Source organism: Propithecus coquereli, unplaced genomic scaffold, assembly GCF_000956105.1.
Source record: "Propithecus coquereli isolate 6110/MARCELLA unplaced genomic scaffold, Pcoq_1.0 Scaffold213, whole genome shotgun sequence".
NCBI classification, from domain to species: Eukaryota; Metazoa; Chordata; class Mammalia; order Primates; family Indriidae; genus Propithecus; species Propithecus coquereli.
This window is the reverse complement of record NW_012146412.1, coordinates 4,845,766-4,868,700: the sequence shown is the minus strand read 5'-3', so window position 1 is coordinate 4,868,700 and position 22,935 is coordinate 4,845,766.

The window sequence follows — 22,935 nt, the reverse complement described above, 5'->3', positions numbered from 1 at the left end:
TAAAAGTATATAAAAAAATATCAAAACATTAGGAATGAATTCTTCTATAAGTGAATTCTGACAAACTCTAATTTATAATTTCATTTCAGCTAAACTATATCATGACATAAAAGAGAAAAATATTCTAAATGTATTAGTCAATCACAACAGAAAACCTTGAAAAAAGATTGGCAAAACTTTCTTGATTCTCACCAAATAAGTAATTCAATATTTCACAGATGTATGAGTGCTAGAAATGTTTATATACCACCATCAAATTAATAGATTTAAGGAGAAAAATCATGTTATCATCTCTATAAATGCTGAAAAGGCAGCTGGTCAAAATCAACAACTATTCTCGATAAACACACTCTGTAATATAAAAAGTATTGGTGAATATTTCTTAACTGATTAAGATCACATTTTTTTAAATTTCTAAGTACAAAACCATACGTAAAATTTCTTGTATTTAAAATAAGAATAAATTTATGAGATATATCTATTTTAAAATAATGTTTTCACAATAAAATTTATTTTAAAAATAAAATAATGGTTATCAGGGTGATAGTTTTTAACAAGGAAGCCTGACTGATTCTGTGTCTTTGAGTTTTGCCCATAGAATTTCTGCTGGTGTTGATATTTGAAGGATAAATGTGAGATTAAATAGGAGGAGGGATGTCCATGCTTAGAAAACAGCATGGATGGTAGCTCTGAAGAAAGAGGGATCATAGCAAAAAAGGTAACTGAAAGAAAGACAGTGTGTTTGAAGAGCAGAAAATGAAGATTTTGCTGAGCCAGAGAGGGTATAGTAGTAGAAAAGGGGCAATGATATGGTGTTTACAGGGAAGTCGGGATGTCATTTGATTGAGTAGATTACTTGACTAGGTAGAGAGAGAGGATAGATAGAAAAGAGGTTAGAAATTGGCAAGGTAATATAAATATGTAAACAGATTCTCAGCTTAAATGACATTCAGAACAGAGCTGCTGTATAATGTGCAATGAAAACACACGACATATTGTTGAAATGTAGATTCTGAATTAGTAGTCCTAGGAGGGGTGTGAGATTCTGCACCTTTCTCAAGCTCCCAGGTAATGCTCATCCTGCTGGGCTAGGGACAAACCACACATTGAGCAGCAGGGTTGTGCACTACACAGATAAAAATTGGTTTTGCTTGAACCAAGTTTCTTTGACTACTAGTCCATTCCCCTAGATACTTGAGATTTCATTCGGTAGAATAAATCAAGTAATGAATGGGAATGGGAATACGTTTTCATAGTGAAAAACATAGGTCTCTTTTAGAATTCTTATTACAGAATTTTCTTTGAGCTCTCCTTTGAGATTATTTTTTAATATTGCCTTGACTGCCAAATATGTATTTCTCTGACCTCTTTTTACCAACAGAAAAAATTTTGTATCCCAGAAGATGTGAGCATGAGGTGGTGTTAGACACAAGTGAGTTTTAATACTGCTATCACTTAAAATATATTTTCTTTCTCAGTTTACAACTAAAAGGCATTAGCTCATTTTTGTGTGTGTGTACCATATAAGTCATTTTATAGATTTTGCTGACCCGAACAAAACATGTTTTTTAAAATTTAAAAGATACTCTTCATAACCATAGTTTGCAGGATAGGTAAAAACTATTAGCTCTACTGCCAGCAGAAATATATATATTTCTGTAGGTATTGTTTCATTAGCTTATTTGTTAACTTGTTATTGTTTGCATGTTTTCCCCCTCCAGAATAGTATCTAATTGACCATTTAATTTTTCTTTCTAGCATTTATAAAATGGCCATGAGAATATATTTGGAATTCAAGAGAAAATACCTGTTGCATTGATGCACATTATTCAAGCAACCACTTATCCTTAGAAATGCTCATTGCTAGCGCTTGGCCCTCACATAATCTGGGTTGGCACAATAGCTAACACCTGTAATGTCAGCAATTAGAGAGGCCAAAGTGGGAGGATCACCTTAGGCCAAGAGTCCAAGACCAGTCTGGGCAACATAGTGAGTCCTTTATTTCTACAAAATAAAAAATAAAATATTTGCCAGGCATGGTGGCATGAATTTGTAGTCCCAGATGCAAAGCAAGATCTTATCTCTAAAAATTAATTAATTAAAAAGTCAGCTATTGATTCACTCTCTGGCCTGGCCTTATTTCCACATATAAAAGGACCTTTTTTTTTTTTTTCTCGAGACAGGGTCTTGCTTTGTCACAGTGACTGTAGTGACACAATCATAGCTCACTATAGCCTCGAATTCCTAGGCTCAAGTGATTCTCCCGTCTCAGCCTCCACAGTAGCTGACTTTTAAATAACTTCCTAATTTTACACTTTGCCATAAGTAAAGCATTAGACTGCTATCTTTCCATTTGTGCAGCTTTTGCAAAATACCTGAGGCTGAGTAATTTATAAAAAATAGCAATTGTCCTGAGTTCTATATAGATTCTAATTATCAGCCCTTTATCAGATGTATGTCATGCAAATATTTTCTCCCATTCTGTAGGTTGTTTTCTCTCGTGATAGTTTCCTTGACTGTGCAGAAGCTTTTTAATTTGATCGTGTCCCATTGATTTCTTTTTGTTGTTCCTGTGATTGCCTTTGGGGTCTTCTTTATAAATTCTTTGCCTAGGCCAATGTCTATAAAGGTTTTTCCAACATTTTATTTTAGAATTCTTATAGTTTGATGCCTTAGGTTTAAGTTTGTTATACACCATGAATTGATTTTTGTGAGAGCTGAGAGGTGCAGATCCTGTTTCAGTTTTCTACATGTGGCTATCCAATTTTCCCAGCACCATTTATTGAATAAGGATTCTTTTCTCCAGTGTATGTTTTTGTCTACTTTGTCAAAGATTAGATGGCTATATCAGGATGGTTTTACATCTGTGTTCTCAGTCCTGTTCCATTGGTCTATGTCTCTGTTCTTGTGCCAGTACTATGCTGTTTTAGCTACTACAGCCTTGTAGTATAGCTTGAAGTCTGGTAAATTGATTCCTCCAATTTGTTTTTGTTTTTTGTTGTTGTTGTGGTTTTTTTTGCTTAAGATTGCTTTTGCTATACCGGGTCTTCTTTGGTTCCATATAAAGCGTAGAATTATTTTTTCTAGATCTGTGAAAAATGATGTTGGTATTTTAATAGGGGTTGTATTGAATCTGTAGATCACTTTGGGTAGTATAGACATGTTAACAATGTTCATTCTGCCGATGCATGAGCATGGTATGGTTTTCCACCTGTTTACATCCTCTGCTATTTCCTTCCTCAGTGTTTTGTAGTTCTTCCTGCAGAGGTCTTTCACCTCCTTAGTTACATATATTCCTAGGTATTTTATTTTATTTGTTGCTATTGCGAAGGATATTGAGTCTTTGATTTGGTTCTAAGTTTGACTATTGTTTGTATGTAGAAAAATCACCAAGAAAAAAATCAGACAACCCATTCAAAAGTGGGCAAAGGACATGAACAGAAACTTTTGAAAAGAAGACATACTAATGGCCAACAAATATATGAAAAAATGCTCAACATTTCTAATTATCAGGGAAATGCAAATCAAAACCACAACGAGATATCACTTAACTCCAGTGAGAATGACTTTTATCAAAAAGTCCCCAAACATTAAAAGTTGGTGTGGATGAAGAGAGATAGGAACACTCATATACTGTTGGTGAGACTGCAAACTAGTACAACCTCTGTGGAAAGTAATATGGAGATAACTCAAAGAGCTACAAGTAGAATTACCATTTGATCTAGCAATACCATTGCTGGGCATCTACCCAAAAGAACAAAAGACATCCTATAAAAAAGATGTCTACACTAGAATGTTTATAGCAGCACAATTCACAATTGCAAAGATGTGGAAACAACCCAAGTGCTCATCAATACTTGAGTGGATTAATAAAATGTGGTATATGTATACCATGGAGTTCTACTCAGCCACAAAAAAAAATGGTGACCTAGCACCTCTTGTATTATCCTGGATAGAGCTAGAGCCCATTCTACTAAGTGAAGTATCACAGGAATGGAAAAACAGGCACTACATGTACTCACCATCAAATTGGTATTAACTGATCAACACTTATGTGTCCATATACCAGTAACATTCATTGGGTTTTGGGCAGGTGGCAGGTGTGGGGGGGGAAGAGGGAGATAGATATATTCACACCTAATGGGTGCAGTGCACACCGTCTGGGGGATGGACATACTTGAAGCCCTGACTTGGGTGGGGCCAAGGCAATATATGTAACCTAAACATTTGTACCCCCATAATATGTTGGGAAAAAAAAGAATAGAAATTTACTTTCTCATAGTTCTGGAAATCCAAGATCAAGGTGGTGGCATCTAGTGAGAATCTTCTATCTGTTTTCACATATGGTGAAAGGTGGAATAGCAAGACAGGGTAGACCTATTCCCACAAGCCCTTTTCATAATGGCATTAATCTATAAATTCTCTGCTCTCATGACATAAACACCTCGCAAAAGATCTTAACACTGTTGCATTGGGGATTAAATTTTCAATGCATAAATTTGGGGGGACACAGACAGTAGCAACCATCTAATTTGTAACTTTTGGATTTGGGTTACCTAGAATGCCCTATGTAACTGTCCTACTAAAAGGGCACATATATCAGACAATACACATTCATAAGAATTCTTTGTCTCCCTTTCCCTCACAGGAAAACTAAATCTATTCAAACGATTATAAGCTCAAGAAGCGATGGCTTCCTTTGTGCTACTCAATGCAGGCAGAGACGTACAGGCTCATTCTGGAGAGAGTAAGCATTATTGCATGATTTGCTCAATGCTCTTATGCTGTCCAAAATGTAAATGATCATTCTACATATTTTATCAGTTTGCATTTATAGTAAATGCTGTACAGTGGATTACTGACTTAAATTATTTATGGTAACATCACCTTATATCCTGATTGAAATGCATACTTTATAAGCAACATATTAAAGTAAGGGAACTAAAGGTTACCTCTGGAGATGTTGTATTCAAATATAAATGTAGTTTTATGTTTTCTATAGTGACACAGTTTCTTTCAGGATATTATTATTTGCATTTATTTTTTCTCACAAGTCACATGCAGATCTATACTTGGTAACTCTTCAGAATTAGATTAATTGGAGGTGGCAAATTTAAAAGCCTCCTAGGATCAGACAGGCAATGAAAAATAAATGAAGAAAGCCTCGTAGTAGAAAAATGATTACTAGTAGTTCGGGTTGGGAGGTATGGGAAAAAAAAAAAAGGAAAAAAAGCCACATCCTCACTGCAATGAACAGCTGCTCCTCTGCTCCAGCCAACTGAGGCACCGAGGAATGTGAATTTTTAGGCATTATTTGTGTTTCAGTTTCTTAATGCTGGGAAAAAAAAACGTGCTTCTTGGTGCAAATAAACCTATTTGTGGACAAGATATGCACTTTTATTTATAACCATTGGGTTTTTAAGTTCTCTCCTTTGAAAACTTTGTTACTGACTTAAATAAATTGAACATGTCTTTCAAATTTATATTTTAATAATTAATGTCTGTATTTTACTAAAATAGTGAACATTAAATTCTTACAGAATCCCTTTTACTATGCTAAACTTTACAGAAGTTATCTCATTTCACCCACTAATAACACTACAGGGAGGTGTCATAGTGGCCTTCTTTTATATATAAGAAAACAGGCATGCAGAGTTTAATATTTTCTTTCAGCGTTACCTCAAAAAGTATTGGAGGTAAAAATTAAATCAAGAAGTCTGTCTTCAGAAACAGTGCCCCTACCCTCTATGATACAGATTGTCTCAAATAGTCTTATAGTGGTTAAATGGACTTGTAGGTACAAGTACAGATGTGGCTCCATCTACTGTCTATCTATCATCTATTATCTATCTATCTGTGTATCTATCTATCTAATAGAATTGCGGGTTGCGTATATTTACTTTTAGCCATGTTTCTTTTCTCATATTGCAGATAGATATTGCTTTTTAAAACAATTTTCTCAAACCATTAATTAGTATTTCATCTTTATTTGTTCACCTATCATGTCCCCTTATAATTCTCTCTTCCTAACTGTGCAAGTTTTATCCACCCTTGTATTCATTATGTTATTCAACCTTCTAAGAAATCTCTATTAACTATAACCACTATGATTATTCATTTTTTTCTTTCTGTTAAGAATGTATGAGACATAAAATTTATTTTTTAAAATTATACAATTTTAAATGTACTAATGTCAATCAAATATGCTTAGGTTGCTTAAAATATAGCCTTTAAGATTTTTGAAATCAAAGATCAACATTTCCGCTTGAGGTCACAAGTGGACCTTCTCTAGAAACAGCCACCTAGTGTGGAGTCAGGTGCCTGAGGATCTGAGGATGGCTGGAGTCATCTGAGAAAGCAGCCAGGCAGATAGGGAGAGCGTGGCTTCATAGGAAGGGTACAGCTACTGTGAAAGGCAGCATGGCCAGGACTAGTCTGGGAGAACTAATAAGGCGAGCACTACCAGGCCTCAACCCCTTGACTGAATGAAATGTTGAAGCAATACCGAACCAAAATGGAATGCCTTCTTGCCATGATCACCTCACAATGTCACTCCAGCACCAGTTATTGAAAAAAAGTTTGATAATATACCAGCTGGAAAAACAGAAATGTGTCAGGGTCCACAAAAACCTGGTTTGAGCTGGTTTCAGAGCTGAGAAACTATAAATTGGTATCTGGTCCAATTTCTTATCATTGAACATCTTTCCTTAAAATGTCTAACATTATCTCTAGAACTTACTAGGGAGAGAAACTGGATCAGTGCATTATTGTATCATTTAGTATTACATTTTACATTTGAAACAATTTGGAGGTATACTGGCATCATTTTAATAGCAAAGAGTACGTTAACATTGCCTATTTAGATGAAAATAAAGAATCTGTGTTTATTTGAACCAAATATTTTATTAAAATGGTTATTTAGGCAGATTCAGATAACTCATTAACCAATAAAATCTGTGTACATACAATTTTTTTTATTTCTTCCCAATATACACATTTATATAGTGGGGAATAGAGTTAGAGATAGGAAAAAACATACACCTGTGTAATGAAAAATCACTTCCAGGTATGGCTTTAACCTATATTTTGGACTGGTTCTCAGGAGGTTAAAATTAAAGATATTATTTGTAACAGGATTTCAAATATTGTTCATTGAAATGTGTTTAGTTAAAAAAGATTTATCCGACATTCAGAGACATTTGTTCACTTGTCTAACATTTCATAACTAGATAGAGGCAGATTGCCCTATAACCAAACTTTCATAGCTTGAATCCCAATTCTCTTTGCATATTGTCTGCCTTGCAAAGAGTTATTAATGAATATACTACCACACACTGTGACATCATCACCTGAACACACTGCTAAATCTCCCTGGTTGTTTCTTTTAACCACAAGAAATATAATTTCTTTTACACAAGAAATGGAATTGTTTTTTGAGTTAAATAATGCTGTTACTTAATAGCATGGACTCAATGACATAAGCAAGAAATATTACTAAGAGATTCATGAAATGTACATTTTACTTCAAATAAAATAGTTTATTTTTATTTAAAGATATATGAAAATTCTATCTTATAATTCTTTAAAAATTGAAATAAAATGTAACCTGAAGAAAATAAAATTTGGAATACAAAAAAAACCGTTAAAAGGACTCGTAATATGGCAGTCCTATCTTCTAAAATTAAAAGCCACTGCATTTTTGCTTATTTTTTTACTTTCTTTGAAAAATATAAGTTATTTGATCTTATTTTTATATCCCCATATAGATCCTGAGAGAATAATTTCTCCCCTTCTTTAGTCGATGCAGAAATGGCAGGAGAAAATTAAGACTGATAGCACAATACATCAGAGGCTCAAGAAATTACCTGAGATGTCTTTGCATGACCATGTGACAAATGCCACCAACCTCCCATGCCTCCTTTGAAATGTTTCTTTGTTTGATATAAATGATATAACAGTGACTATCTAAGGACAGACTATGACCAGAGGTCAACCATATTAATGTAGCAGACACTTTATTCCTAGGATATATAATTTGCTTCCTCTAAAAAAAAAAATCACCATATTCTTTAGTGTACTTTAATCTGTCAGATATCAGGGTCAGACAACTTTCTTAAAGTGGATAGAAACAATTTATTCAGAGTAAGCCAGTGTATTGGACTTTAAGGAATAACTATTCTTTTATATCTTAAAAAGTTTTAAAGTTATTTTCAGGTAGAAAACTGAAGGCGAGTGTAGAATATAGGAAAGGTACTAAATGTTAGAGCAATTTTGCTTCCAGAGACTATTTTATACTTTCTTTCAAGGATAAGCATATTTAAACAGGATTCAACTATATAAACCCAATTTCAGAGAAACGTAATAAGATGATTTCCCTTTCCTCACCAAAACAACACTTCCAGGCACTTTAAAGGATTCAAGGATCATATAGCACCAATTATCATTCTCTTTTACTAATGTGAATTGGAGACATTGAAGCTAAGGAAAGTTAAAAGATAGATTTAGTATATTTATGCCTAATATACCCCAAATTAAGGGGAAAAAATAGAGCCAGAGTTCTTAGTTTGTTCTATTTTTTTAATTCATCATGTACATGTTCTTCCATTCAAAAAATATGTATTGCACATCCACAATATGGCAGGAATTATGTCAATATCACAAATATTTACATAGAGCTGTGTTCTTGCATTTATATAATTATCTATGAAAGTAGAAGAAATGCTAATTATAGATAAAATATCATTTCACTTCTTTTTCTTTATTTTTTTTATTTCAGCATATTACGAGGGTACAAATGTTTAGGTTATGTATATTGCCCTTGGCCCACCCGAGTCAGAGCTCCAAGCGTGTCCATCTCCCAAACGGTGCACACCGCACCCATTAGGTGTGTATATGCCCATCCCCTTCTCTCCCCCCCATCTACCCTATACCCATTGAATGTTGTTACCATATGTGCACTTAAGTGTTGATCAGTTAATACCAATTTGATGGTGAGTACATGTGGTGCTTGTTTTTCCATTCTTGGAATACTTCACTTAGTAGAATGGGTTCCAGCTCTATCCAGATAATATAAGAGGTGCTATAACACCACTGTTTTTTGTGGCTGAGTGCACAATTCACAATTGCAAAGATGTGGAAACAACCCAAGTGCCCATCAATACATGAATGGATTAATAAAATGCGATACATGCATACCATTTTTCTTCTTCTAATAAAACTTGGACATTGAAGCTTCATAGTTGAAGCATAGATGGTCATCTAGATGCAGACTGGGATGGTCTGAATGTTTGTGTCCTCCCAAAATTGATATGTTGAAATCCTAACCTTTCAGTAGACTGTATTCAGAGGTGAGGCCTTTTGGAAACTTCATTGTCATGAATAGGATTAATGTCCTTATAAAAGAGGCCTGAGAGAGCCTGGTCTCTCCTTCCATCATGTGAGGACACAGCTAGAATGCATCTCCTATGAACTAGAAAGTTGGCCCCCACCAGACTCCAAATCTGCCAGCACCTTGATCTTGAATTTCCCACCCTCCAGAACTGTGAGAAGTAAATTTCTATTCTGTCTAGGCTACCTACCTTACAGTATTTTGTCACAGCAGCCTGAGCAGACTACAGCATGGGCTTATCAGAGAAATCATTCTTAAGTATGTTAAAGGTGTCAGCATAATATCTTTTTCAAGAGGTATTTTTTGATCACGCATAACGTAACCCTAAACACTTCAACAAAAAGTTGCAGAAATAAAGCCAATATGCTTAATTCATTTCATACAGAATGCTTCTAGTCAAGTATTGTAATTGTAAATGAATTCTATCCATTATCTACTTTTTCTAAGTGGATGAAAAATTATACTGCTTTCACCCAATGTGTGCCAAACAAAAGGTGCAATAAAAAATGTCATTGAAATATCTGAGCTGTCTTACAACAGTATTAGTCACATCTCACACACTGACCTTTCTAGTGGCAGGGACATTCACTAAGCCATTACAAGGAGTTGGCATTTTCAGAAGTAATAAACCTCTTTAATGTCAGTCATTTGCTTAGCAGGACTACCGTCTCTTAACTGATGAGTTTCAGGTGATGTAAAAATCCACCCAAGTGCTTTACTGATTTTGCCACTATTGGGAAGATACAATGGCTTATTTCAAAGAGTTAATGATATCATTAGCAGCCCCTAGACATCTAATTAACTATAAGAAGACAATGGAAAGAAGTGATGATTGACTTGGTTATACTTTTTAGAAATGTGTGCCAATGGAACACAGCTATTAAGCAGAGCAGGTGCTTCCGTATTAATACAATTTCTCTGTTCTCAGGGGTTTCCAAAAGGTTAGTGGCTAGTATGTTTAGATTAGGTTCTTTCTAGTTCAATGTCAGCTCCTAATCCTGTTTTGGTTGAAAACTATATGGCTTTCAGTTTTTACCATGTGATTTATGTTATTGAGATTTATGTCAAAATGCTCAGATTCTTGAATTTAATGCAACAGATTGATGGTGGAGAATTGAGCTCTTCATTTCTCCTTTGGCTTGACTGAGTAACTTCCATAGTTTTCATTAAAACTTTTCTTATTTAGAAATTGTATCTCCTTATTATCTGACATGCTTCAATACCACTTGCCCTTCAACTGAAAAGTTTGCTGTTTCTTAATTAACATCCTTCTTTTGTATCAGTGCTTTAGCACAGTATGGAATTAATGAAACCACAGTGTGTTATATCATTTCTCTCACCATAATAAGTTGCTCTAGCACATGAGAGATCTTATAGGGATTTTGCTTTTTTCAAATTCTTTACAGTCACTCCTGGAAACCTCAAGATTAGGCATGTATGAACATGTATTTGTAGAGCATTGTAGCTCAGAAATAAAATTTGATAGAGAAATACCACAGGTTTATCATGTACAAAAAATAGTTGCCAAATAAGAATATGGTTTTTAATATATTGTAAATTCATCACTATTTACAACCCTCAAGCTTTATTAACTTCTTCCAATAGTTATATACATATAATTTTTTCATTGTAAGAACAATCCATGTATCTTCATATGCACCATAACTTTTCATGTTATTTTGAATAATGGTATAATTCATGAAGATACAAAGCATGCGGGAGTTTCAGGGTTGGAAAGATGAATTGAATACTATTGGTCAAATGTGAAGTTTTAAAAGTTTTTGCAAGGCTGGAGTATCTGGGCGTTAGGTGAGATCTCGGCTGGATACATAGCTATTGGACCTCAAAAATATCATAAAGGAGAAATCAAACGAAAGGAGTTTGGGGTAGAAAGTGGGGATCACAAGTGAGGCCAAGAAAAATGGTAAGAGAGTAGAGTCAGAAAAATAAATTCACATAAATTGATCTCAGAACAGTGGATATGCTGGAATAAATGTCACTTTTGACATGAAGAAGGAAAATAGGGAGAAAGGAGAAAGGCAGTTCATGTTATGTGAACATCTGGCTACTTAAGAGGTAAATATCTATGAATCCTTGAAAGACAATTTTAATATATTATTCTGTTAACACTATTGACTATATAAGTGGACAAAAGAAAACTTTATTCACCTAACGTCTGGTAACAGGAACACAAAAGTGTTCAAATATACTATGTTGTTCTGACATTGGGATGCTTATGATGACTTTCACTCTGAAAAATTCATATTAAGTTTAAAGGATTATTTTTATTCAGAGAACTCAAGAATGATTGGTTTTTAAAAAGGAGAAAAAAACTGATATTTTTTGTTTGATACACCTGAAACATGTTGCAAGTAGGATCTTAATAAATTTGACATTTTAATACCTTTCTACCCTGATGTGATTTCTCTACATTCAATATCACTTTCCTATCATATATATAAAATAAACATAAAATAAAATAGAGAGCAAGATTTATGAGAGATCACAACATATTCCCATAAGGCCTCAAATTCTAAGTAGGCTGTTAAAACAACTAAAATAAGTACTAAGAAATAAGACAAAAAAAAAGACACTCTACAAGTAGTTGGTGAAAGAGCTAAATTGGAACACCCCGAGAGACCTATACCCCAAATTAAATATTGATCAAAAATTTTAATTGAGATTTAGCTTCGTTTGGTTCTGAAATATTATTTTCAGATTATTTCTGCTTTACCAAATGAAGCCACCATTTGATTGCAGAACTTATCTTTACTTATAATACCTCTACCTCAAATTGTTTTCATTATTTTATGAAGTATCATCTAATTACATCATTTATTCCCTCCTGGCATCTAAAGCTTAGAAGTGCTTCATAAAATAAGATAACCTTTTCAGAAATAAATTATGAAGTAATTCTCTTTCAGGACAAGAAATGTTTTGTGTACAAACAACATGTGAAGCACTTCCATACTTAAATTGTGGAAAAAGAATAAAAATATGGGCTGTTTCAATAATTTTTAACAAGGGAATTAATGTCTAGTAAGTCATTAACAAGTTTTTAAAACAATTGTTATTGTTAAATTCTACTTGATTCATGATAATGCATTTTGTACAATTATAATTCCCATAGACAAATAGAAATGGCAAAAAAATTGGAGCCAATAATTTATATCTCATTTTTATAGCAATATTTTACAAATAAATGCAACACTAAATAATTTGTAATCTAGAACTTACAGATAATAACAATATGTGAAAGCTAAACTGGACAAAAAAAGTCTTTATTCACATAAAAGATATGTCATTCTAATAGTTTTTGTATGGGAAAATATGAATTCTAGTCTAATTATAAGCATCAAGATATGCATATATCCTAAATGTTAATTTGTAATCTAGAACTTACAGATAATAACAATATGTGAAAGCTAAACTGGACAAAAAGAGTCTTTATTCACATAAAAGATATGTCATTCTAATAGTTTTTGTATGGGAAAATATGAATTCTAGTCTAATTATAAGCATCAAGAAATGCATATATCCTAAATGTTTCAGAATGTGATACCTTGAATTTGGTAAATAGTGATATTGTGTAAAAATTGTAAAAGGCTTCTTTCTGTACTCCCTTTACTGTTTCCTTTTACATAGAAGGCTACATAGTGTTGAAATATTTGAAATATATAGGTAGTAGTTTATATTCCAAAAGAATAGCTTAGTTATCCAAAATGCAAAACATCCTTCATATGAATAAGTTTATTTATATCAATATATGAATATATTCAATATATGAAACAAAAAAAAGATGTTTTAGGCCTGTATATTACATTAATAGTAGACTTTCCAAGTGGAACACAGAGGCCAGAGTATGTCTGTCATTTGGACACACCCTCTGAACCAGCTTCTTACAGCAATTACGCTTACTAAAAATGATCCAAACTTCTGTAGTTAGGGAAAAACATAAGCTGCTATAATAAGAGAGTCCAAATTCAATGGGTCAAATAAATGGAAGTTTATTTGGTGATCTGGAAATGCACAGATGGGTATTCCAGGCTTCATATCATCAAAGCTTTCTGAGATCAGGCTGAAATCAGCTCTGTCACCTTCAACACATGGTTTTCAATATCTTTTGTCTCCATTTTATAAAGAAGATATCTTCCTTATCCATTCATTCATTGCTAGGCACTTTGTCATTTCCATGTCTTGGCTATTGTAAATAATATGGCAATGAACGTGGGAATGACATCTCTACTCATCAGGGAAATGCACATTAAAACCACAATGAGATATTGTATCACTCCTGTTCGAATGGCTAGTGTCAAAACGATGAAAATTAACAAATGTTGGCTAGGATGTTTATGCTTTTAATGGGAATGTAAATTAGTACAGCCATTTTGGAAAACAGTATGGAAGTTCCTCAAAAAAACAAAAATAGAACTACCATACAATCCCGCCATCCCATTTCTGCATATATATCCAAAAGAATTCAAATTAGTATATCAAAGAGACTTCCGCATTCCTATATTTATTCCAGAATTATTCATAATAGCCAAGATACAGAAACAACCAAAGTGCTACATATACAACATAGAATACTATTCACCCTTAAAAAAGAAGAAAATTCTGTCATTAGCAATATCATAGATGAATTTAGAGGACATTTTGCTAAGTGAAATAAGCCAGGTGAAGAAAGACCAATACCACATGATCTCATTTATATGTGGAATCTAAAAAACTGGAACTTGTAGAAGTAGAGAACAGAATGGTGGTACAGAGGCTGGTGGAGGGAAGAGGGGTGGATGAGGAAAGAAAAGATATTAATCATAGGGTACAAAGTTTCAGTTAGACAGAAGTCCTAGTGATATACAGTTAACGATAATGTATGCCTGAAAATTGTTAAAAGAGAGAATATTAAATGTTCTAACCACAAAGAAATGATAAGTATGTGAAGTGATGGATATGTTAATTAGCCTGATTTAGCCTGGGTCAGTGGCTCAAGCCTGTAATCCTAGCACTCTGGGAGGCTGAGGCAGAAGGATCACTCTACTAAAAATAGAAAAAATCAGCCGGGCATGGTGGTGTGTGGCTGTAGTCCCAGCTACTTGGGAGGCTGAGGCAGGAGGATCGCTTGAGCCCAGGAGTTTGAAGTTGCTGTGAGCTAGGCATCACCATGGCACTCTAGCCCGGGCTACAGAGCAAGACTGTTTCAAAAAAAAAAAAAAAAAAGAAATTAGCCTAATTTAATGATTCCACAGTGGATGCAGGTATCATAACATCACATTATACTCTAGAAATATATGCAATTACTATTTTTTCAGTTAAAAATAAAATAAAATTTTAAAAAATAAATGCAAAAAGGAAAGCTATCATTTAATAAAAACTATACAATTTTCTCTAACATACATGCTATATTAACTTATTCATTAGGCAAGACTTATTTATAATAACTTTTATAATTAAGTAGAATTAGCAAAAGAAAAGCAACGTGTATCATTTTTTTTCCCTTTTATAATTTAGAGAACATCTCTAAATCCTTCATGTTAGGTCAGATAGATACATTCCATAAGTAAAATTTGTCTCTAAAAAAGAGGCCTTATCTTTCTTAAGAGGCAGGAAGCATATTTAATGCAACCATATTAAATGTATATCTCATATAATTATTTTTCTATAGACACCTAAAAAGCATTCTGATATTATGATATTCCTTTAAGGTTTTATGGCAATTTCTAGTGTTTTAACAGAATTCTTTTGTCATTGTTTTCCTTTTACCCTGAATAGCCTACCTGACCAGAGTAAGAAGAGACATCTGATTATCTATACTTCTAATTAAATAAAAGTATATTTTTATCTTATATATAAAAGAATATGACACGGATAATTTGTGAGATTGATGAAAGATAAAAGTATATGTAAAGAAAGGAAAATAATATTAAAGTTTAAAGAATATTATATTTATTAAGTTGAGAGAATACTACTCTGTCTATATTAAAATAGTTTCTTGGATAATGGGAGGGGAAACTGAAAAAGAAAAATACAAGAGTCATAAAATAATGTGAAATAGGAGATGTATGTTACAATGCACATGTCGGTAATAAGCTATTATTACCTGAATATTTAAAGAAGCCCCATGTCAGTTCTGTTATTGGATGCTCTTAATTCCCTTACCACCAATTCAGTTAGTAAATGTAAAACTAGCTATTATGGAATCTATAGATTCTATGTTAAGAAATGATTTGCATAAAATGTATATGATTATGTTATAGTATCTTATATAGTGGGTTCCATTTTTTACTTGGCATGTACTTACTGCATACCGTATGTGTCAAAGATTTTACTAAGGACTGGATCTGTAAAAAGTTGAATAGGAAAATTTCTTTCCTCAAGATGCTTACTTTTTTGGTAAGGAAGATAAACATAAATTAAATAAATATGTATCTATACATTTTCATAAGTACAAAAATAAATCTTTGGATTATTATAAATATTTAAATCATGAGAAAGTATACCATAATAAATTAAATGGCTGTGAATTTAAACAATCCAATATTAGTTTACATACACATAAAGACTAAAGTAGGCCTATATTTAACCAAATAACATACCATCGCAACTACAATGTGTTTTTAATATTGATTATGAGTCTCTTTTGCCTGAATATTAATGAAACTTCTAGACAGAGATTACTGGGCACTTTTGCTTATGTTTGTGTGTTGTTGTAGTGTTTTTTCCCTGTCTGCTTCTGTGTTCTAAGCCCATGCACTGCCAACATTAATCTCAGATATCCACTGGTGTGCAAAAGACTTGAATCACAGAAGATATAATCCCAAATCTAGGTTTTCAGTTGATTAAGTTGGAATGAATACCTAATCAATTCGTTTATAAATAAAAAGTAGTAAGCAACATCCATTTCCAGAATGTTGTCTGTACATCAAGTACACTTAAAGCATTACATTTATGCCCTAAAAATTGTTGTGTTTCATATTTTAATTTTTACATTTATGTTAACATCTAACAAATCAACAATAAATATCATTTTTGGGGAACAACTAATTTTGGTACATATATGTTCAAATATCTTGACATTAATACATACCTCAACGTAGCAAATTTCCTAGCAAAAACAAATACAACTATTTCTAAAAAGCAGTTATAACCAGTACTCATAAGCATGTTGTCTCAAAATGATTTTTCCACAGAATATAGAACATAAATTATATTTTGAAGGAAGCATTTAGAAAATTGTTTCTGTCCAAATTTGAACATACATTTTAATAATGCACTAATTAGATAAAGTTGCCTGATGTTATACTTAAACAGCTCCTTCAAATGTTTCTGCTACATTTTAAATTTTGATCACATACTGAGATAAAAATTCTATCATAGGCATCTTTCCTTCCAGCTTCAACAGTTCTGTAAAATAATTTAGCTTTCTTGTCAATATGTTTGTTAAATCAAGGTCAAACTAACTGCTGATCTAGCCCCGGGAAACATTTGAATGTTCTAGATTCAAAGCTGTATAACTTATATGTGCTCATGGAAATTTTAACACATTGACTGCCACACTAGAAAAAAAAAAATTTCCCTGGGGCCACGGTGTTCTAGTAAAACAAAATGATGCTTTTTAATTTGTTATTTTTTATTGTTTTCTGAGCATGAGTCATATGCAATGCAACCCACGTTTTTAGAATTAAATTATCAATATTAATTGTAATAATAAGAACACTAAAAAGTAAGATTTTCATGAACCAACTCCAGGGTTTTGCTTCATGAGGCCCAGTACTCAAAACTAGTGTGAGTTAAATACAACTCACATGGGAGTTAATGTGTTAATTGATATGAAGACAAAATAGAGGGTCAGGTATTTGTTTCAACTTTATTTTATAAATCCATTAAAAAAATTTTTTTTTATTTCCGCATACTACGGGGGTACAAATATTTAGGTTATGTATATTGCCTTTGCTCCATCCGAGTAAGAGCTTCAAGCATGTCCATCCCTCAGATAGTGCACACTGCACCCATTAGGTGTGTATATATCCATCCCCACCTCCCCACTCCCATCTGCCTGACACCTGATGAATGTTATTACTATATGTGCACTTAAGTGTGGATCAGTTAATACCAATTTGACGGTGAGTACATGTGGTGCTTGTTTTTCCATTCTTGTGATACTTCGCTTAGTAGAATGGGCTCCAGCTCTATCCAGGATAATACAAGATATGCTATATCACCATTGTTTTTTGTGGCTGAGTGAAACTCCATGGTATACATATACATTTTATTAATCCACTCATGTATGGATGGGCACTTGGGTGGTTTCCACATCTTTGCAATTGTGAATTGTGCTGCTATAAACATTCGAGTGCCGATGTCTTTTTTATAGAATGACTTTTATTCCTTTGAATAGATGCTCAGTAGTGGGATTGCTGGATCCAATGGCAGCTCTACTTATAGCTCTTTGAGGTATCTCCATATTGCTTTCCACAGAGGATGTACTAGTTTGCAGTCCACCAGCAGTGTATGAGTGTTCCTATCTCTCCACATCCATGCCAACATTTATTGTTTTGGGACTTTTTGATTAAGGCCATTCTCACTGGAGATAAGTGATATCTCATTGTGGTTTTAACTTGCATTTCCCTGGTGGTTAGAAATGTTGAGGATTTGTTCATATGTCTTTTGTCCATTAGTTTGTCTTCTTTTGAAAAGTTTCTGAATTCTATTTGCTAAAATTTTGTTGAGGATTTTTGCATCTATATTCACGAGGGATATCGGCCTGAAGTTTTCTTTTTTTGTTGTGTCCTTTCCTGGCTTTGGTATCAAGGTGATATTGGCTTCGTAGAATGAGTTAGGAAGGATGCCACCTTTCTCGACATTGTGGAATAATTTCTGTAGTATAGGTGTGAGTTCTTCTTTGAATGTTTGGTAAAACTCTGAAGTGTAGCCATCTGGTCCAGGACTTTTATGTTTTGGGAGGTTTTTAATTACTGCTCCAATTTCTGAGCTTGAGATTGGTCTATTCAGATATTCTGTTACCTCCTGAGTGAACTTGGGGAGGTTGTATGTTTCCAGGAATTTGTCCATTTCCTCTTCATTATGTAGTCTTTGGGCATATAGGTTTTTATAGTAGCCAAAAATAATATTTTGTATTTCCGTGGTGTCTGTTGTGACCTCTCCTTTTTCATTTTTGATTGAGTTTATTAGAGACCTTTCCCTTTGGATGCTAGTCAATCTAGCAAGAGGGCTGTCAATTTTGTTTATCTTTTCAAAAAACCAGCTTTTGGTTTTGTTGATCTTCCGTATAATTCTCTTGTTCTCAATTTCATTTAGTTCTCCTTTGATCTTAGTTATTTCTTTTCTTCTACTAGGACTGGAATTGGTTTGCTCTTCCTTTTCCAATTCCTTGAGTTTATTTATTAGGTTGTCAATTTTTGAACTTTTTGTTTTTTGGATATGAGCATTTATTGCTATTAGTTTTCCTCTCAGGTATGCTTTTGCTGTATCCCACAGGTATTGATAGGTTGTTTCTCCATTGTCATTTAGTTCTAAGAAGTTCTTGATTTCCCTCTGAATTTTCTCCTTGACCCAAGAGTTAGTCAACAGTAGATTTTTAATTTCCATGACTTTATGAGGTGGCGAGCATTTCTGTTGGAATTGAACTCCAATTTTATACCACTATGGTCCGAGAAAGTACACGGTAAAATTTCTATTCTTCTGAATATGTTGAGGTCTGATTTATGGCCTAGTATGTGATCAATTTTGGTGAAAGTTCCATGGGCTGATGAGAAGAACGTAAATTCGGCTTTATTTGGATGGAATGTTCTGTAGAGATCTGTCAGACCCTTTTGTTCAAGAGTTCTGTTTAAGTCCATTAATTCTTTGCTTATTTTCTGTGTGGAGAGACAGGAACACTCTTACACCGCTGGTGGGACTGCAAATTAGTGCAACCGCTGTGGAAAAGAATTTGGAGATACCTCAAAGAGCTAAAAATAGAAATACCATTCGATCCAGCAATAGCACTATTAGGCATCTACCCAAAAGAGCACAAAACATTCTATGATACAGACATCTGCACCCGAATGTTTATGGCAGCACAATTCGCTATTGCAAGGATGTGGAAACAGCCCAAGTGCCTGTCAATCCATGAGTGGATTATTAAAATTTGGTATATGTTTACAATGAAATATTACTCAATCATAAGAAACAACAGTTATCTAGCACCTCTTATACCTTTCTGGATTAAACTTAAGCCCATTATCCAAAGTGAGGCACCACAAGACCAAAAGAATGGGCTCCACTTGTACTCACCATCAAATTGGTACTAACTGATCAACACTAGGGTGATCACATGGCAGTAATACTCTCCAGAGATTAGGGGGATGGGGGGTAAATCCACAACTAAAAGGACATGGGGAGCATTGTAGTGGGGAAGGGCATGCCTCTAACCCTTGCTAGGGTGAGGCAAAGACATAAAGTGTAACCTTAATGTTTGTACCCTCATAATACCCTGAAATAAAAACATAAATAAATTTTAAAAAAAAAGCAAGGACTTACAAAAAAAAAAAAGAAAAATTTCTGTTCATGTCCTTTGCCTACTTTTTGATAAATCTATGTATTAAATTGTCAATAGCTTTTTGATTGTCAATTGAGAATATACACAATTTGATATAAAAATATTAAATATCAAGTAACAGATGATGTAAGATACATTTTTGATTATCATTGCTTATAGTCTGCCTTTCTTAAAACATTTTATACTTCCTGAAAAACTATTGAAATCAAAAGTATGTGCTAACCATGATACATTACATATATTAATTCTTTATATTTATCTATGTCTGAAAGTTAATAAAATGAAACTCTAGAGAAATAATAAGATTGCTTTCATTAAAAGTAAAGACTTCCAGTCATTTCAACAGAAGCCAATAATTTGTCACATTGCCAATAAGGGGACCACAGTTAGCAGCAGATGAGTTCTACAGTCTTTGTGTGTCAGAATTTGCTCTATTTAATGACCAAAAAAAAAAAAAAAAGCAGCTTCTCTTAGACAGACTCTTCATGTCCATTCCTATAGACTATGCCATTTGAGAAAAATATTCCTGGCCTTTCTCACCTTCAGTCCTGCCTTTCTGTTTCTGGAAACTACTTTGCCCAGGGTATATATCATATATAAATTATAAATACCCTGAGCCCACAGCCATTCACTAGTGCTTCTTTTTTTCTTTTTCTAATTTCGTCAGGGCCTGGAGTCTATAATAAAAACTAAACTGTTTGACGACTAGGGTGTAACCATTTAAGTGCCACTTCTTAAATTTAAACAGTTTTGAGGGAAATATTTTAAATCATTATTGCTCTCTGGTGTCTTAAACATATTTTGTGGAAATTAATTAAGCTTTCTTGATGACTCCACTTTTATGCTAGGATATTGCTGTCCATGTAACAGAAGCTGTCGTGAGATATATGTTAGCAGGGACATACTACAAATCTTGGCTTCTTGAAACATCCCTAATGACAACTTGTTTATCTGTCTTACTTCCAATTCACAAAATTAAATGTGACTTTCTGGTCAATAGAATGTGGGAGACCTTCTGCCAGATCCATTATTAAGTCAAATGTCATATCAAAATTACTTATCCTCTGAATAATTTTTTCATTATTTCTTTTTTGTTTGTTTCAACAGCTTTATTGAGGTATAATTTACCTATTATAAAATTTACCTGTTTTAAATGATAACCATTCTGAATGATTTAACAGTTGTCCAACCATCACAATTCAATTTTAGAACATTTTCATCACTCTAAAAAGATCTTTTTTGCCCATTTGCAATCACTGCCGATTCCCAGCCCAGCCCCAGGCCACCACTGGTCTACTTTCTGTTACGTACATATTCTGCCCTTCATTTTACAAGCCTTTTCTAAATACTTATTTTCATCAGTTATTGAGTGCTGAGAATGCACCATGACATGCACAGGCCCTTCGGGGAACTCAAGGTCTGGCTGGGGCATCTGCCATGGGAAAACACGTCCACTCATTTATTCGTTCATTCATAAAACACTGCACACCTGCCATATGCCCATTATACTAGGCTGTGGGGATACAGCAGTGGAAGGGAAAAAAAGACAAAAAAAAAGAAAAAAAATCTCTGCTCTGCTGGACTTGATATTCTAATGGAAAGACGAAAAGATAAAGAAATAATAAGCAGGCCAGGTGTAGTAACTCACACCTGCAATCCCGGCACTTTGGGAGGATCACTTGAGGCCATCTTAAACTTGAGTATAGCATTGAAAACTTTATGACTTTTTCCTAAAGAATTTAATGAAGTACAAACACTACTTCTACTTACTTTAGCTAGAGCTATCCCAAGTTTATGGAGAACTTTTGTTTTTGTTGTTGTTGTTGTTATTATCCTTATTGAAAGAGTCAATAAGGATAATTTCCTTTTCTTTAAAAGGAAAAAAAGTACTACAATAAAAGTAAGTGGACTAAAATTGTAGTGTTTAAAATCAGGCCAAGGATTTACTGTGATCTCAGAAATTTCCTTTGCATTATCTAGAAGACTGAGTTCGCCATTGGCAAGTCTGCATAGTTCTATAGGACAGGGCAGCAAACTGTGAACAGGGCTTGAGACAGACACAGGAGATCAGTTAAATGGCTGCTTCCCATTAATTTTTTGGGCTTTTAATTAAATGAAATCATAAACTCCTTTGCTTTTCTCAATAAACTAATGTGTGAAAGACAGATGTCTATTTGGACAGTGGTAATAAACTGAAGTTAAATTTATCCAAAATTCAGAATGTAGATCAAGCAAGTGATCATCTATTTGACCGGTAAAAAGGAAACAAACAAAAAAATTACCTTTACAAATCTTCCAAAGAGGAAAATGATATTCTAATTGGAATAAAAAGTTTTATTGGAGACGCTCTTCATTGCTATAAAGATCTATGGAATTGGTTTTCACTTTCAAAGACCTAGTAAGAAAAACAAACCATTACCATGTGCACACTAGTCTGATCACTTACAATTTAAGATATCACATGTCAGATTTAGACATTCCAAATCCCTGGGACATAATATAATCATAAAACAACGAAAGACACAATTTTACACCTAGGCAAAAGGTTTTGGTGAAGCTCAAATTATGTAGAGGACAAAAAATGTTTTTAGTGTATATTATTTCTTTATATATCACTGTATCATTATATTTCCTAAACACCCACACACTCCCATACACAGATGTTAACGAGTATGGCCTCATTAACAAGATACTGGTATCTTATCTTCCATAGGGTGCTCTTTTACCATGGGACATGGGGCAATGAACGACTTGTACAGTTACTGAATTTTAAATATTTTCTGTTATCATCTAACCCCAAAGAATAGAATCTATCTGTCTCCTATTCTTTGATTACTATGAGCATATCACTTTGAGCGTATCTGCTCCTGCACTCACCTCTCCACTCTGCACTCTGCTCTATAATTTGACTGTTCTAATCACGAACCTCTTTCTCTTAAAACTGTCCCTAGCATTTGCCACACTTTTCTTATTTCTGCCTTTCTTT